This window comes from Eptatretus burgeri, chromosome 18, assembly GCF_056783735.1.
Source record: "Eptatretus burgeri isolate ZD-2024b chromosome 18, Ebu_testis_v1, whole genome shotgun sequence".
NCBI lineage: Eukaryota > Metazoa > Chordata > Myxini > Myxiniformes > Myxinidae > Eptatretus > Eptatretus burgeri.
The window spans coordinates 12,395,317-12,402,816 of NC_140978.1; the positions used below are offsets into that span (position 1 = coordinate 12,395,317).

The following is a 7,500-nucleotide window of genomic DNA, read 5'->3' on the forward strand; positions in this document are numbered from 1 at the left end:
TAAGCGTCGGCCGATTTCTCAACTAAGACGTCCAAGAACGGAAGTATGCCGGAGCATTCCATCTCGAAGGTGAACTCTAGGGATGGATGGAGAGAGGTCAGATGTGCCAAGAAGACTTTACATGCTGAGGTTGACTCGACGACAGCAAAGATGTCATCCATGTACCAATAATAGATAGAAGGGGGTTGAATTTGAGTATGTGGATCTGCAAAGGATTTGTATTGGAAAAAGGATCCAGAATTCTTGTCTCAGTGGAAGTTGGACAGTCAAATGTATGTTTATGGAGGATGAAATTAACAGGACAAAGTGCAGACTGGTCGTTCTCTGCCATGCTCTTCACCTCTTCGCCGTGTATGGAACATCGCACGAGGGTTCCTGTCTCTGTTTGACTTCATTCGCATTTGTCGTTACATTGCTTCCATTGATGAACGAGCTGAGCAAGGCGCGTGCAGTAAGTATTCATGTGCGATCGACGGTCTGAAACAAAAACGGTTTGGATCCCTGATTAGTAATCCCTCCAAACATGCGCTCAATCTGTCAGATCATAAACTCTCTGTGACCGAAGAATTTGGCTTGGCTCATGGTTTCACATTCGGTACGCCAAATCGTAACATCAAGCGAGAGGAGGTGTTTGCGAAGTTCGAGCTTCTGTATGCTCAGCTATTCCAGTACGTACCAGTATCGAATGAAGCAAACAAAGCACTGAAGACCAGACTAGCCAATCTCGCTCATGTTTACTGGGGGATTCCAAACGATTTGTCTGATTTCCAAATGCAGCGTGACTGCCTGGTTGCCAAGCATGACCTCAAATCCATTCCTGAAATCCAGATTTGCAAATCAGACAAAGGCTCTGGTGTGGTTATTCTGAATAAGAGTGACTTCGTTGAGAAAATGGCAGTGATTTTGAGCGGTGTCCAAGTAACAACTCCTGGGAAATATAACTGAACGTGACCACGCACCTTGTTTGGAGAAACAAAGGGCAAAAAGACTATTGCAACTCTGCAAACGAGGAGACCTCTGTAAGAAGGTTTACGACAATTAGTCCTGTTGAATTTCAATGACCTAGGATGTATGGTCTGCCAAAGACTCAGAAAGATAGTGTCCTTCTCTGACTCTGCACAGCATGAACTCACCAGATGGCTTTATGAACTTTTGCAGCCAGCACTGGGCAGTGTCTCAGAACATATTGTGTCTCAGTAATTGAGGATTTCTTCACCTTCACCGACGCTATACGGTCCATCATGCACCGAAACGAGAATTCCACAATGTGCTCTTATGACATAGCCAGTCTATTCATGAATGTCCCACTGACAGAAGTGATTGAAATCTGCGCGCAACTTCTATATCATAGTGACTTGACACCTCTACCGATCTCTGAGTCTGTCTCGTTGAATTAATGAATATAGAGACCCATCCTGTCGAGTTCAGTTTCAATGATTCAATGTATACTCAGATTAATGGTGTAGCAATGGGATCCCCTCTAGGCCCTGTCTTAGCAAACATCTTTGTGGGTTACTGTGAAAAACGTGCCTTTGCAGATCCACATCATGGAGTTCAACCCCCTCCCATCTATTATTTATTGGCACGTGGATGGCATCTTTGCTGTCTTCGAGTCAAGCTCAGCATGTAAAGTCTTCTTGGCACATCTAAACTCTCTTCATCCATCCCGAGAATTCACCTTAGAGATGGAATACTCTGGTGTACTTCCCTTCTTGGACGTCCAAGTTGAGAAATTTCGTTTCCACCGGTGTTTGGTGATTCATCACCACCTATTCATTATTACCCTCGCCAAAGAAGAGGTATTGCATTTGGGTCCGTTTGTTACTTGCAAAATCGAAGATTTTTTTAAGTATAATTGGTCAGTCGATTTTGTTATTCTGTCTGTCCGTTTTTCTGTCTGTCTGTTTGTTGCCTATAGGTCACAATTTAAAAACGATATTCACGAAACTTCACCACATGGTAGAGTTTGTCATGAGGAAGAAGCCTATTGTTTTGGAGGTCGAAAGGTCAAAAGGTCAACATATGCCAAAGGTCAACAACTTTGGTGGAATTTCTAAAATCCTCAATTTTTATCCGAAGAGGATTTATGTTTCAGTTCACTAAATTCAACCAGCTAATTATTTTTGAGGTCAACATCAACCAAAAGATCAACAACTATAGTAGGGCAGTGAAATAGCCCCACGCACACCCCCCCTGAGTACTTATGCAAACATACTTTTTTAGAATCCTTAAGGTGTCTAGTTAATATTTTTAGATGTTAACAAGAAAATTAGGTTGGTCTTGGGGTCTATTTGGCTGCCATCTTGGATTTTGACATGCCCAATTATCGAAAAACAGAAATTTTCATAACTTTTGAACCAAATGGACGAGAAACACAAATTAAGCATTTATTCTGCATAATTATGGCACAGAAAATTAAACCAAATCATCATTTTTTACATTAGATGACATCCCTAATGAGAAAATAGAAAAATGTCCTATTTCAGCATAATATAAACAAAAATTAGTCATCATCATCAAGGTAATCAAACAGTTCCTCACAGTCATAGACACCATCTATATCTTCATTCTCTTCCTGCTCCTCCTTAGGGGTGTCCAGGAAGTCCACTAGGGAAGGGGGGTTGGGGGAGAGAATTGTACCATGTGACCACACAGGTTCCAGGAACCCATCCATCTTCATCCAGCCATGATCATCTTCTGGTTTGGGAAGTTCATACATGGGCAAATGAGCATGCTTCCACTGACCAACCCTGTAGTTGACCCTGTCAACATGAGGAATTAGGGAGTGTCTGCACGGAGGAAGATGAGAAAGTTCAACCATTGATTTGAATGTCAGTGTTTCCTCTGCACCCACCATCTTCTGCAGCGTCAGTGTGCGCACTTCATCCACACTAGAGATAGCGATGATAGCCATACATTAGGCAGACAAACTCTTCCAGACAGTCATACAGCTTGTCTTTCACCCTTCAATATATGCCCAGCTGCTTGAATGCTGCCTGGAACCTTGGGTACTTCTGGAGTTTCTTCAGTGGACCAATCTTTCCTTTGCTGTGGAAGGCATTAGTGCAATCTTCTCCAGTAAAACAATAGAGACCTATAAGAGCTGTACAGTGGTCACATCAAAGTGTGCAAGCAACAGAAGTGACATCCACAATGCATCTCTCTTTCCCCAACACCTGTATGAAAAAACAAAACAAAAATACATTCAAAAAAATGTAGCTCAATTAGATCCCTTACTTGAAAAGTTGAATAAATGTCTATCCTCTCACCTGTCTGAAGGTAAATCTTGAGCTTAATATCCAAGGCATAGTGCAGAAGTAGGAAGAAGATGTCTGTGTCAGGTGTGCGGATAACAGCACTCTTATAGCCAAGCTCTACAGCATAGTTGAGATTGAGGATCACACGAGTGTCTGTCTCCTCCTGATTTGACATCAGGCTGTGGATCTCTGATGCTTTAACCTTGCCATCATGAGATGTCAGCTCATAGGCCTTGCCCTGCACAATGAGCACAGCAGGTGAACATCCCTCCAGTCTTGAAGCTGCATCTCTGCTGCTCCAGACCCTCAGAAGATCATCACACAATTGTCTTTTGTTCTCATCATTCTGGAGAAATATGTTCGTATCTGGGGGTTTTCTTGTGGCGGAGCCATCAACGTGCAGCTTCTGTGACATACTATGGCATATCCTCTCCTGTGCTTTGATGGAGTCTTTGAAATACGAATCAGTTGAGAATACAAAACCATGTTTCTTTGAAACGATCTGATCAAGTACTTTCAGACAGATTGCACCAAAGCTAGATGGCAAGTCCTTTGGGCCATGGATAAGGGTATTCCCATCCTGGATGTAGAGTGCATTTTGAGGATAATGCACTTCATCTGAATGGTCACTCAGGAGATAATGGAGCATGGTGGCCTCATTTGTCTTTGCAAAAAATCCATCAGGAGTGCCAAGGCTGTGAGGAACAGGTGTGAGGGAGAACTTCATGAGCTTTGAGAGGTTGATGGGCTCATCCATAAGTTGAAACTTAGCAGCTGGAAGGCCAGATCTCCCTGCTCCTGATACTGGATTCACTGAAACATAAAGAAACTAGAAGGGGGAGCACTCGGTAGAGTGCAAAACCTCCGCCGCCAATACTGCTGGGTCACTTAAGTGAACCTGATATCCTATTCATTGTAGGTCAAAACGGATCAGACTCTACTGAACCACGATTGAATAAACTAAACTAGATTGACGCGCATGTAGAAATGCCCCCCCCCCCAAAAAAAAAAATCGAAATTTTTTTGAAAAAAAAGTTGCAAAATTTGTTGTTTTTTTTCTCTAACAAATTTTTTTGGGGGTTGGAAATCACTTAAAACATAGAAATGCAAAAAAAAAAAAAAAATCAAATATTTTTCAAATAAAATCTAAATTTTTTTTGAAAAAAGTTGCAAATTTTTTTTTTTTCTCTAACAAATGAATTTCTTTTTTGGTTTGAAATCACTTAAAACATGTCGAAATGCAAAACCAAAAATTCAAATATTTTTTCAAAATGGCCGCCATAGCGGCCATATTGGACTTTGGACCAAGTCTAAAATCTAATGGCATGATCCTTGGACCATACCAAATCCCCCCACGAAGTTTCGTCGAAATCCGTCAAGGAGTTTTTCCGTAATACTGTTCACAAACAAACAAACAAACAAACAAACAGACGGGTGAAAACAGTAACCTCCGTTCATCTTCGATGGCGAAGGTTAAAAATATTAACAACAGTCAGAAGTAAAGAAAAGGCCAACTCTGAAATGTCTGCTTTTCAGACATTTTCTCACCTTTCCCTGGGAGGATGTTAGTGTTGCCTCCTTATTTCTGGCCTCCATTGTGCGAAGTTTCAGCTTCTTGACGGGGTTGAAGAAGCCAAGCTCAGTTTATATGTGGCAATTATCCACCATGGACCCAACCTAAGGCATGTTTTTTTTTTTTCTCATGTTTTTTCACCATTTTGAGAAGTATGACCCATAAAGGATTATCAGATATTAAAAATGATATAAATAAATTTGTCATTATGTCAAAATTGTATGGAATAGATGCTTCAATTGTATTTCTAGCATGTTTGGTTCAAAAGTTATGAAAACTTCTGTTTTTCGATAATTGGGTGTGTCAAAATCAAAGATGGCAGCCAAATAGACCCCATGACCAACCTAATTTTCTTGTTAACATCTAAAAACGTTAACTAGATACCTTAAGGATTCTAATAAAGTATGTTTGCATAAGTACTCAGGGGGTGTGTGTGGGGCCGATTTAGCTGCCCTACTACGAAGGTTGTATTTCTAAAATCCTCAATTTTCATCCGATTGACTTGAAATTTGAAGAGGATATAGGTTTCACATCAGTGAATTCAAGTAGCTAATTATTTTTGAGGTCAACATCGACCAAAAGGTCAACATAGACCCAAAGTCAACAACTAAGGTTGGATTTCTAAAATCCTCAATTTTCGTCTGATTGACTTGAAATTTGAAGAGGATTTGCACATCAGGTCACTGAATTCAACCACCAATTAATTATTTTTGAGGTCAATATAAGTCAAAAGGACAACATAGGCCGAATTTCTAAAATTGTCAATGTTCTTCCAATTGATTTGAAATTTGAAGAGGAGTTGCATATTTGGTCATTGAATTCAACCACCAATTATTTTTGTGGTTAAATTTGTTTTATGGATTTTGTAGGTATCGTGCTCTACACGACGTCGTCGTCGTTGTCTTTGTTTGATTGACTGTCTGTCTGTCTGTCTGTCTGTCTGTCTGCACAGAACTTTCATGGTTTTCTCCGCAACTGCTTGGCAGATTGAGACAAAATTTTCACCATTGGTGCGTATACTCATGTGGAATGTTTTAATGATGACGTCATAGGTCATGTGGTGTGGCAGCCATGTTTGAAAAATGGAAAAACTTTGGACTTCTGTATCTCTGAAACAACACCAAGGAAAAAATTGAAACTTGGCACATCGCAAGTACTCCTCATGAGGAATAAGTGTGATTTTTTTTGACATTGGGGCCCTCGTTATGACGTCATAATTGCATATGTAGTACGCCACATCCGATCAGGATGAAAAATTTTGAGGGTCATCTAGGAATAAAATGGTCCACAGAAAAAAAATTCAGTTTGTCATCGGTCACGTGATTCGGCAGCCATATTGTAAAACAAACAAAAAAAACTTTAAATATCTTCTCTGAAATGGCTGAATAAATTGAGGCAAAACTTTACATGTATGACCGCCTGTCCAGGAGGAACAAAAGTTTCACACATATGATATGATAACGGTCACATGGTTGGCAGCCAGATTTGATTTACCCTAAAACCTATAAAAATCTTCTTCTCTAGAACGGCTGGACAAATTGAGGGGAAACGTCACACAAGTGTTCCCCAAGCCATGGGTGACCAAGATTATTAAGGAATAATTGATAGGTCACATGGTTTGGCAGCCATATTGAAGAAAAATATTAAATAATGTTTTCTCTGGAACCACTTAATCGACTGACGTGAAACTTCATATTTATGATTTAGTAGCGATGAGGAATACATGTTTTAAATTTCAACTTGATCGGACACATGGTCTGGCAGCCAGAATTATTTATTTTTTGATGTGGGTTCTTTTTTTTTCTTTTTTTTAAAATAAGGCTCACTTGGTTGTGCCTGGATGGGTTTAAGAATAGAGGAGTCAAAGCTGAAATGTGAATCCTATCCAGGTTCCACCTGATGATCTCATCTTTGCTTTTTTCTTGTTTGGGTTCCTTCTGATTACTCCAATGCAGGACTGTACCTGTTTGGTCTTCCATTTGATTTGAATTGAATTTATTTTAACCCCATTCTAAATTAAATTGAATAATTAATAATAATTTAAAAAACGTCATGGGTCAGGGTCAGGTGTCCGATAAAAGCAGGGTTGCATCAAAGCGGGACGTCTTGGTGCCTGGTGATCACTACCAGCAGTTATAAAGTGGAAGTTCCAATTAGGTCTCTTATTAATTTTGTAACACACCAGTACACAAATGCCACCCAAAATACACCAAACAAAAGCAGTCCTGGTGAGGGTCTGCAATCTCATATTGCTCTTTTTCTAGTTCATAATGATTCATTTCCATTTCATTTCTGCTGACTTATTATTCATGATGCTCCATGGTTCCTCCAATCAGGTAATCCCATCCTTTCTTTTTCTCAATCAATCAATGTTGAGGACATTACATTGCAACTTCATAAATGAGAGTTTGCTGCATAATCTTCATCTGCTTGCGGTTTTATCCTGAGGAATGCAAGTCGAAAAGCTTTGATAATGTCTATTTTAATGAAATTCATACTTTATTTACATTGAGTTTCCAACCTTTACGATTAAATTCCTCATTTACCCCATAAACCTTACAACATCTATATATGTGTATGTGTGTGTGTGTGTGTGTGTGTGTATGTATATATTGTTGCGAATTCACGCCCGCCGGCGTGCGAGCGGCCACGTAACTCGAATCGTGGCAC

The 7,500-nt window shown here is 40.0% G+C and overlaps 1 protein-coding gene and 1 pseudogene across 3 annotated transcripts in view; one reads left to right on the plus strand and one right to left on the minus strand.

Annotated features, from left to right (window-relative positions):
• Nucleotides 1-7,500, plus strand: part of LOC147008622 (phospholipid-transporting ATPase IA-like) — a 449,885-nt gene that overhangs the window by 353,751 nt on the left and 88,634 nt on the right. The gene's annotated exons all lie outside the window — the stretch shown is intronic.
• Nucleotides 1,827-4,024, minus strand: LOC147008623 (uncharacterized; annotated as a pseudogene).